Source organism: Mugil cephalus, chromosome 6 (assembly GCF_022458985.1).
Source record: "Mugil cephalus isolate CIBA_MC_2020 chromosome 6, CIBA_Mcephalus_1.1, whole genome shotgun sequence".
In the NCBI taxonomy this organism is placed as follows: Eukaryota; Metazoa; Chordata; class Actinopteri; order Mugiliformes; family Mugilidae; genus Mugil; species Mugil cephalus.
This window is the reverse complement of record NC_061775.1, coordinates 19334235-19345230: the sequence shown is the minus strand read 5'-3', so window position 1 is coordinate 19345230 and position 10996 is coordinate 19334235. Positions and strand designations below refer to the sequence as shown.

General features: G+C 40.9%; 1 long non-coding RNA gene across 1 annotated transcript in view; it reads right to left on the bottom strand.

Moving 5' to 3' along the window:
* Positions 1–2277: 2277 nt before the first annotated feature.
* The window catches only part of LOC125009194, an 82723-nt gene continuing 74004 nt past the window's right edge, over positions 2278–10996 (bottom strand). The window contains exons 4-5 of the long non-coding RNA XR_007112945.1: positions 6864–6949; positions 2278–2405 (exon numbers count right to left, since the gene is read on the bottom strand). This is a non-coding gene — a long non-coding RNA (uncharacterized LOC125009194). The remainder of the gene's footprint in view (positions 2406–6863; positions 6950–10996) is intronic.

The following is a 10996-nucleotide window of genomic DNA, read 5'->3' as shown; positions in this document are numbered from 1 at the left end:
TAGGTATGTTCTTCCTCCTCATTCTTAGTTATTTAATATGAAGTAGTGTGTGAGTCCAGTGTGGACTACAATATATTAATAAATAACTTTCCCAATTGTATATATAATACATGATACTAAAGAATCTTAATGATTGGTTACAGGCGGCCATGTTGATCTTAGGGCTAAAAACAGCCAAAATCTGACCAACTTTGTTACCTGTCAACTACATTAAACTCAAACAGTCCCACAGTTACACACTGACCCCACTCTGCTGGTGTGAACTGATGATTAATGGAGCTTCTGTTTGGTCCAGTTACTTCTCCATAAGTCAGAATCACACATAATTAGATGGCACATTCAAGAAATGTGAACAAAAAAAAGTACAAGAATTGAGCACAAATGGAGAATAGATAGCTTGATTAGATTGTAACCCACGGTGACGCTAAAACCATTGTCACCGTGTGTGTGTGTGTGTGTGAGAGAGCTCTTCAGTTCACCACGTTTACTGATTAATCCGTCATCCATCACTATCAACTCATCTCCGCCCCCGTAAACAGAGACGTCAATGATGGATCATCCTGATTTGTGTCAATAGGCGACACCCAGTCAATAAGGTTAAACACACTGATGCGGTTCTAGAGTGTGGACAAACAAGTGTGTATGTGTGTGTGTGTGTGTTAGATGGGAGCAGGGAAAGGGGAGAGAGGGAAGGAGGGAGGGGCCGTTTGGTCTGATGTAACAGAGTCAGTTTCATCTCCCGAGGCATCGGGGACGAGGGGAGAAGGCGAGAGGAGTCAGAAGGGAAAGGAGGCGACATGAAGAGTCTAAGATGACTCTCTCACACACATACACACAAACACACACAGAGAGTAGGTGTCACCTTCCAGCAGCGGCCTGTATGACTGTGAGTTACGACCACAGCTCTGGGATCATTTACAGTCGCCACTGCAGATAGCCAGGGGCCACTCTTCCCTCTCAGCCTGGATGTGGTTTTCTGTTCGGATTCGCGGCGCCTCCATCCACTGTACTCAAGTCACTATTCATATATTTTTTACATTTTAACTTCAGATGTATTTAAAATGAAAGATCCACACTTTAACTTTATTGTACACAGTTTAATTAGCTTCATGTTTACAGTGCAGATAAATATCATAGTTTAAAACGCGTTTTCCAGAAAGACTGAATGTGTGGGAGCATCTAATGTAAAATAAGTTCATAAACTTCAAAAATGTTAAAATTTCATGAGCTGTGATGAACAACTTTGTGTCTAATTTAGAGGCGATATATTTTTGAGACAACAAAGTGTAAAAATGTGTGGGTGCAAATTCAAATTAAAAGTGACCATCACGACCGAGACACATGCTGCGTTTCCGTTACTCCTAGAAATGCGCAAAACCTAAATATGGCAATAAAATCCTTGAGGTGGTTTCTCAGAAGTATCAGTAAAAAAGTGTATCGTATGAGTGCAATGGACGCGTCACCGGCGTCACCCGAGATGACGCAAGGGGTCATGTTACCAGTTCACGTGAAATCCATCTTCCTCAAAGGGAAGTTTCACTTTAAAAGAATTACAGAAAAACACCTTTCAATGGAAACACATAGAAAGCGCCATTGTACTTTATCGGAATTTAAGAAATACTGCTTTTATTTTGCGAAAAACTAATGGAAACGTAGCTGTAGACACACAAAATGAAATGTAATGAAAGAGACTAAAATTAAAATAGAAGTGATAAACTGACTTAAAGATAATATCTTATAAATATGATGGTTTCATGTTAATGCGTATTTAAATTTGTGGGGGAAAACAAAAAAATCAAAATTATATATATATATATATATATATATATATATATATGTATGAAAAATGTACAATCAACCAAAGAAGTAGCGTGCCCCGCCCCCCTGCAGTACCACTGTGGACCCCCTGCTGAAGACCCATGGTTGATTTTAGCCCATGAAACATAGACGTTGGTACGTTACACTGAACAACAAGACACCCCAGAACAGCTTTATAATCTCATATTTAAACCGGTTTATTCAATAACAATCAATCATACAGTGTCAAAAATATCTAGGTTGTTATTTTGGTTGAGCTAAGTGTCACAGAATGTAACAGCAGCCACTGAAACATGAAACAGGTTTTCTTCTGCATTATTATTATTATAAGATATTTCTCAGTGTCAATTTGTTCCCCTAAACCTCAGAGAGCCGTCCAGATGAAACCTTCTTTTCAGCTCAGTCCGGGTCGTTCCAGCTCAGATCGGTTGAGTTTAATTCATTTTTTTTTTTTTTTCCTCCACCTGGAAATGGCTCAAACTCCTGACAGAGGCCTGCCATTTACCCCCGCGTGTTGGCGCGCGTGCGTTTGATACGTCAGCATCTTCTCCGTCTCTTTCAGGCTGACGTTACGCCATCATCGTCACCTACAGACAGAGAGAGACACATGTTAGCGTGTGGTGTCGGGGAACACAACACGGGAATGGTAATAAAAACCTTCTCTTCTCTCACATCACAGTGATGTTAAATGAAAAGCTTACATCTTCTTTAAAAATAAAAAAAAAAATAACAGGCATTTGTGAGCACTTCAAATATATTTTGATTACTGCTTGGGAACATAATGAATTCAGCCAATGAAATAGCATTACACACTGCTGGAGATGCAGCAGTCAAGTCAAACCAATGTCCTCAAACACACACACACACACACACACACGCACACACAAAATTCAATCATGTCTCTGCTGCTGCCCGAGGGAACATTCTGTGGAAACCTCACTTCAGTGGAAAATCACCTTTTCCATGTTATTTTACACAGCAGCACCTACAGTACACACACACACACACACACACACACACACACACACACACACACACAGCTTTTACACCAGGAACCAAGAGATCAGATTTTTTTTTTTTTTTTTTTTAACTCTTTGTGGTGCAGATCTTCACGCCGTCATGGCTGTCTCAGCCAGAAGAGGCAGCGAGGAATGTGATTTTTCTACAGCTGTGAAGAAAATCAGTGCCGCGGAGAGTTAATGTGATCTGGCGACAATGGAGGGTTTGGAGGCTGTGAAGCTTAGTGACGTTTGCATCAACGCGATACCTGACCTCACTACCAAGAGGAAAACGCTGGAGAACCACGAATCATAACGTCGAGTTAAACACATAACCTTTGACAATGAGTGCAGCACATTTTGTGCTACCCTAGGAATGTCCTTATTACAGCATACACCGATCGGCCAGAACATTAAAACCACTGACCGGAGAAGTAAATAACATCGTCCATCTTGTAGCAATACATGCTGAGGAACTGAGGAACTTAGTACTTAGACATGTCCCGACTACCTAGACCAGACCAGGCGTCCCCACCCCATAGCAAAAACACTCACGAACGGTTTGGCAGCAACTCAGAAGACGCCCCCTCCTGTCAATCAACAACATCCTGTTGGCAGATACCACAGGTAGGTCCATGCCCATTCTCCCATGAGTCACAACTGTACTGGAGGCACGATATTTCCTACACAACATCAGGAAGGTGGTCATAATGTTATGCCTGATCAGTGTAAACCACATTACAAATACTCCCAATCTGCTGCATTTGAACACTGGTTCATACCATCTAAACATGCACAAAAAGCTGTTCATACCAGCAGGTGGTAGTAGTCTGTGTTTGTCTTTCAAAAAGGAGAAACCAGAGGAGCTGCTATTAACTGTGACGCTATGAAGAAGCTACAAAGCATCGCATCGAGCTGACCTCCCCTGAATCAGGCTGACCACATGATCTGGGGTTTATTCATTCCAGATGATTGTGTAAATATTTACGTATCTGAATGTTCAGGTTAGACGATGAAGATGAAAAGCTATAAACCTTTCGTGTGAACATCTATGTTTTGATTTCTTTTGTCACCACTGTTTGTCTGTGACGGTTCTCAGTCATCCAGGTCTTAGTACACCCAAAAAAACAAGCTGAAACAAGGGCAACTAGACTCGTTGAGTTACTTTGAAGAAGTTTCGTCACTCATCCAAGTAGCTTCTTCAGTTTTAAAAGACTGGTGGGGAGCTGGGGATTTGGATGTTATCTACTTCAAGTTTCACTCCCATTTATACCTTGACTCTTTAGAGCGAGGGTTGGCAACCTTTGTGATAATAAGTTCTAGTTGGAGTCAATGAGCGTGCCATTATCAACAATAACACAGTGTCTGTGTGTGTATATATATTTATATATAAATAACTGACATATATTTTTATTTTTGAAAGAGAAAACCAATCGCCATGGTCCTTGGCAGTTTTTTGTCTTTTTGTGGTGCTTTTATTCATTTATTTTTTCTATATTTTCATGTGGCATCCATTGGTGTAGGCCTGACTAAGAGAGCAACTGCTATCGATGCCCATGCCCCTTGTGAGTTTCCCATTGAACTTCAGGTATGCCGGGCTGGAGCGAGCGTGAAAGAGCAGAGAAGGAGTGTCATCCCGGTGGTACCATCTGTTCTCATGGGGAACGAGAGGTTCAGGAAGATGGACGAACTGTGTGTGATATGTTGGGACCAGAGGGAGTGTACCATGAGCAGTGTTGGGTGTTGTGCGGAGACGTGGCTACATGCAGACGTCCTTGGCCACAGTGCATCTGTGCCCAGCTTTAAGACTCTGCGGGTGGATAGGGACATGCTCCTAGGTGTTGGTGTTTACATCCCTCCCTCAGCGTGCCAAAGGTTGCCAGCCCCTGCTTTAGAGTAATAATGAGTCCTTAGAGTACCATTCGTTGGGGTAGGAAAACAGTTTCCTCCTCAGGTAAATATCTGGTCATTAACAGACACTAGTCACACAAGTTTCTGATGAGAAACACCCACAGAGGTTCCTAATAAAATCACAACTCCCGATATAACTTAAGAAGTTAGTTGGATAAAACAACTTAAAATAACACTACAAGTCCAGTTGGTCTGGTTTCAGCTTGTTTTTTTTGGAGTCACGCTCTGTTGCATCGAGCTCCTATCCTCTGATTTCTTATGCCTTAGGCAGATGGGTCCCTCCACACGAGCTGGGTTCTACTCAAGGTTTCTTCCTGTTAAGTAGTAGTTTCTTCTTGCCATTGTTGACTTTGTGCTTGCTCTGGTGGTTTCAGGCCGGGTTTAGTAAAGCGTCTTGTGACAATTTGTATTTTTATTGTCGTTGTCGTCTTCTGCTTATTCGGGTCTGGGTCGCGGGGGCAGCAGCTTCAGCAGGGAGGTCCAGACGACACTTCCACCAGCTCCTCCGGAGGAACCATGAGGCACTCCCAGGCCAGACAGGAGATATAATCCCTCCACCATGTCCTGGGCCGACCCCGAGGTTTCCTTTTGGTGGCCTGGAACACTTCTAACGGGAGGGATCCTTAGTAGATGCCCCGACCATCTCAACTGACTCTGAGCTCCTAACTCGATCTCTAAGGGTGAGTCCGGCCACCCTGCGAAGGAAACTCATTCCGACCACTTGTATCCGCGATCTTGTTTCTTTTTGGTCTTTACCCAAAGTTCATGAGCATAGGTGAGGGTTGGACCAGTAAAATGAGAGGTTCACCTTTTGGCTTAGCTCTGTCTTCACCACAAAAGACCGGTTAAGCGTTGCTCTGATCCATCTGTCGATCTCCCATACCATCCTACCCTCACTCTTGAACAAGATCCCGAAATACTTGAACTCCTCCATGTGAACTATCCCAATATATAAAGGGAATCACACTCCTCACCCTCCCTTGGAAAGTCTATGTCAGGGTGCCGGAGAAGAGGGTCCGCTCTATGTAGTTGAACCTCAGATCGAGGTGGAACAATGCGGTATTTTTTTATTGGCGCTACATAAATAAATAAAACTAAAACTGAAGCTTTATTTCTATCTGCAAGCAATCGATTATCACAGACCTCTCTGACCAACATGTTCTGCAACTAATTCATTATGAGTGTAATGGCCTTTATTGAAAGAAACTTACTTAAGTAGCTACTATTGACTGAAAAGATAAACTAGGCCTTCCAGCCTTAATCTAAGCTAAGTGACGACAGTATGAGAGATTTCTTCCTAATTTCACCAAATCATCTGTGCAGTTTTAAACAAGCAACAATGGTCAAAATGTAGAACGTAATCTGAAAACTTGACATTCTCAGTGTGTAGGCCTCTTGCTCAGAGGTGGTGTTTAAAGTGGATTTTTAAAAAGTATAATTTGCAGACAGCAGATAGAGGAGGTCTCCTTCCTCTGTGAAACAGGAAATCACAGACTGAGGAGACGTGAACCAGAAGAGAGATATGTGTGGATCTGCTAATGTTACAGACGCAGCTCCGTGCTGTAATTCAGTGTGTCGTGCTGAGGAGTAATAATGTGTTGAGCATCTCGTCAAATCGCTGCGGCTTAAACGGCCTCTCTCCAGAGTGTGTTTAGGAAATTAAAGTCCAGGGATTTTTTTCATAATTGACTAGTTTATCATTTTATTACAGCTAGCTTTCCTCTGATGGGCTCCCTTTATGATTTATCAAATACAATTACTGCGTGACTTATTTCAGGAGCCTCTCCATTGCTGAGGACTATTAATGTGTGTGTGTCAGCTCTGGTGTATTTAAATAGCATTAAGTAATTGGAAAACAGGAAGAGAAGCTGGAAAAGCTAAATTGTCTTTGTGGATTTATACTTCCACCCACCCCCCATATTTTTTTTTCGCTCAGCTGGCTTGGCAGATTTTCCAAAAGCTAAAATTAAGTTAAAATAATAATAAGAAAAAAAACAAGTTTTAACTGATACAGACTTATCTGAAATGGTTTCATTCTTTTTTTCTGCTGCTACAATATTTCAGTCGAAAAGACAAAAGTAGGGATCGAGAGAGAGAGAGATAAAAGAGGAAAACAGGCCGAGGTTAATTCCATACCTTCCCCTTCCTGCTAATGAAGTGTAGGTGGCGTCCCGGTCAGTGCAGCTAATTGAACAGTGGAGATTACAGCAGCCGCTGCTCCGCTGTGAAAAGAAGGCCATGTTCATTAGTCGTCGCCATATAATATTCATTCTCTGTAGAAATGTGTAGATAGTAATCTATGCAAAGAGCTGCAGGGATGAGTTTAAAGCTCTGTGGTCGCAGTAACTCAAATATTCTTCATTTGAAATGTTACGAGTGCTTGTGTTCATCTTTAAACTGTCTGGATTTATGGCTTTTAGGATTTATGACTGTAATTTATTCTAAATTATGTGTGCATCATCATTTTATTTTACGCTTTAAAAATACTCAGCTCTGTTTCCAACACCTCAGGGGTAGGGATGCGTATCGTTACGGTTTTATCTGTATCGGTGTTTTTTAAACGGTGCTTTAAGAATGAAAACATTCAAACTTTGTCCATTTTGTGACGTAGATGTCGAACAGAATATTAATTTATACAATATAAATACAACTAAGAAATAAATTAACCAATTTAAAATAAAACACACAACAAACTGTTATAAAAACAGTGATGTGGGGTCTCGCGGGCTATCAAAGACATTACATTTCTCTGCTTTTTAAAAATGCATCGTCAGATGTTGAATCACATTCGAGGTGTTACCTCCCTTGCACAATATTGTCTTCGAGCACTTGTGGCAGGTTGCCAATGCCGAGTCTGCATCGTCTGAAGGGAAGTACAGCCAAACTTTTAACCGTTTTACTTTGTGCGTTGGTGGCGCATACTTCAGTGGAGTCCATGCAGGTGAAAACTGACGTGACGTCACGTGTAGCACAGGTACAGCAACAGAGCTAAGAGGCTGGTAATTAAAAATTCAGTGGCACCAAAATGAAATCTGTGTTGCTTTGTGGTCTGGTTACTATTTTTTTTTTCCTTAGCACCAGTGCCATCATGGTACCCATCCCTGCTCAGGAGAGATACAAGATGATGCAGCTTTAGATCCAGTGTTTATCACACAATAAAAATGTTATTATTATCTGAATTTGGTTATTTAACACTGTTACTGATAACAGATTGATATTTCCTGAGTGACAGAAACAACCGACTTCAGAGAGCAGTGACACCTGTGCAGCCGGTGATGATGGTTTAACAAACTTGACGCATTGAGATGGCGATAAAAAATGTCTTTGATGTCGGTGTTTAACGCCTCGAAAACTGTTCTCCTAGACTTCATATCACACAAACAAAGGTTTATCAAAGCAGAGACAAGTCCTTGAATTTTGTCATCGGCCGACTAAACAAGCTGCGGCCCTGAGAAGTGACAAATTAAAAATCCTCAAAAGCGAAGGAAGTGGCTGTGAAGCCGTTCCAGGTGGCGTGAGGGTTGGTGTGGTGCTTAAAATGTTGCTGCATCCTCATAAATTAAGTCACTAATATGTGAAAAGACGGACTTGACCGAATGCATGTCAACATACAGTAACATTTATTTGCCTCTGTTTCCAGTCACACCTGCACAAACTGCACATGCGATAAAAGATTGTCATTGTGATTAAAACTACAAAAAAACTAATACAGTAGCAGTATAAGTGAAGGGGGAATAAGTGTCTTTTTTTATATTTTCTGGATAAATGATTGCTTTTGCTTTTTTTTAATGTTTGGGGTAAAACATGGATCCTGCATGTAACAAGCACCGATCCTGACCCGATCATCTTGCTTCCCGAAGCCGCGGTCGCTGCAAAATAGAACTCAGTAGAAACCCCAGCATGTCTTCATCAGGACAAAAACAAAACTCCTCTCTGCTTCTGTCACTTTCCTAACCCCACGAACTCCCCAGCTCTCCCCCACCTCCCCGTCCCTCTACCTCTCTCGCCCCCTCCCTCAGGCCAGAAGTAAACCACGCCTTGAGGCCCTGCTCCCATTGTGTGTCCTCTGCTACTTCTGTTTGGGGCCTTTGTGTGCCGCTAATCAGCCGTGGGGCCATGCTCGGCCCCGAGTGTGTGTCTGCGAGTGTGCGACTGTGTGTGTGTCTGTGTCCCTTGCCCTCATTACGTAGCCACACTGGGAGGCCAGCATGGGAAGTTTTCTGCTGCACTACACACCTCCCTTCACCCTCTCTCCTTCCCTCCCTCGAGCTGTCCATCATTCACTTCCTCCCCCTCCTTCTCATCTCGCCAACCTAAAACTTAAAGCTACACCGGCTGTGGCTGGAAAACTCCACCTGTTTCAGCCTGAATCGCACAGGGATGCTGCCCTCTCTGTAATAATAAAGCTCTCTCTCAAATGATTTAAATCATTATTTCTTTTGCCGGGAACTGATTTTCTGTACAAAAAAAAAAGGAAAATAACGAATAAAACTTAACATCTAACACAAAGAACAAGGACATGACCTTACAGGAGTTCTGAGAATTCTTCTTTTAATTGTTTATCTTCTTAGAACAGATGTTAAGTGATAATTCATCCTGGTATTTAATGATTTATTCTATCTTTGTGACAGTAGAAAAGTTATTATTATCCCTAGTTTTTTTTAGTTGTAAACCAACACTAACCCTTAATCCAAGGTTTAAAACTTTAAAACGTTTTATCTACAGTATAATATGTGGTTATAGTAACGAGTGCAGGTATATTGCAGCAAAGCCTTGTTTCTATATGTGAATATATATATATATATATATGTATATGCTAACAATAATTTATTTAAGTCCAAATTGAACCCTTAAACTGCTTTTTGATCATTTATAGGTCAAACATCACATCTTGTTTCCGCTGTATATGTGTATATGTGAGGTGACAGTATTGTTTACATAGTGCTAGAGTAACTGCAGCTAACAACATACGCTGAGGATCATAAATAAGCAACTGGGGACATGAATTAGTACTTAGATTGGATGCTAATGCTGTGTGAGATAATAACTAGTGGCAGCTTTTTGACCAAGACGTGCTCAAAAAGCTTTTGTTCGTTTATTATATACTTTTATTCTACAGTTTATCTATTTATTTCTTATGTGACGGTCTTTGTGTGATTTCCACTGGCTGATATTTATCCGTGGGTGAAATTAAGTTGAATTTAAGAAGAAAGAAGAAAATGTTTCACACACAAAGAAACAATATCATGTCACACAACACCCTATCATGTCACACCCATTTTATCTGGAAGCTGATCCTTACAGAACTTTAAGAGTAAGAAAAAAAAAAGTTTAGTGGCATGAAAGTAAAGAAACACTGAGATGATCATCATAATATAATAGAATAACTGATAGTTAAATACAGTGTTGGGCAAGTTACTTCAAAAACATAATGTATTACTTATTACTGTAATTTCAAAGTAATTATTTACATTATAATATTACTGTCTTTTAATTGTAAGGCATTACATCACTATTGCATTACTTTTAAGGTACTTTCACCAAAATAACTGGAAAAATAGATTTTCTCAGTTCTCAGTAGATCTTGTTGCATTCAGTGTAGCCCATGTACACAACGAGTTGAAAGTGATGTGGAATAACTTAATGACTAAGCTAGGCTAACGCTAACAACAGTACAATATAATGTCCACAGTCATGGCTCATGGTGCAAAACATCTTGTGTTAGAGATACTGTAAATTTATGTGTATTCATACTGAAATAAATATTTATTCATAAATTTGTGTAAGAACACACAACTTAATTAATTTAATTAATTTTGGGTTTAAATTCCATTATAACGCACGTTACTGACATTTGTACCAAGTAAAATATTACAATTATTTTTTATTAGCACACTACAGCTAAATTACAGTAATTGCATTAAACTTTTTGTAATGTTTTACATCCAACACTGGTTAAATACGTGAATAAGATGCACTAAGTGAACTGTTGCTCTTTACAGCTCCCCTCTGACACCCACCTTTACCCTTATGTCCCCCTCTTTCTCCTCCTCCTTCTCATCTGTCCATCCCTCTCTCCCCTCGAGTCTCCCCTCCTCCCGCCCACAGCCATGATGTATCACCTGTCCGCCTCTGTGTGTGTGTCTGTGTGTGTGTGTGTGTGTGTGTGTGTGTGTGTGTGTGTGTGTGTGTGTGTGTGTGTGTGTCTTGATGGCCGATGGAGTTGAAGCCACTGGAGCTCTTTGACTTGAGGACAAGCCTATAGTCTG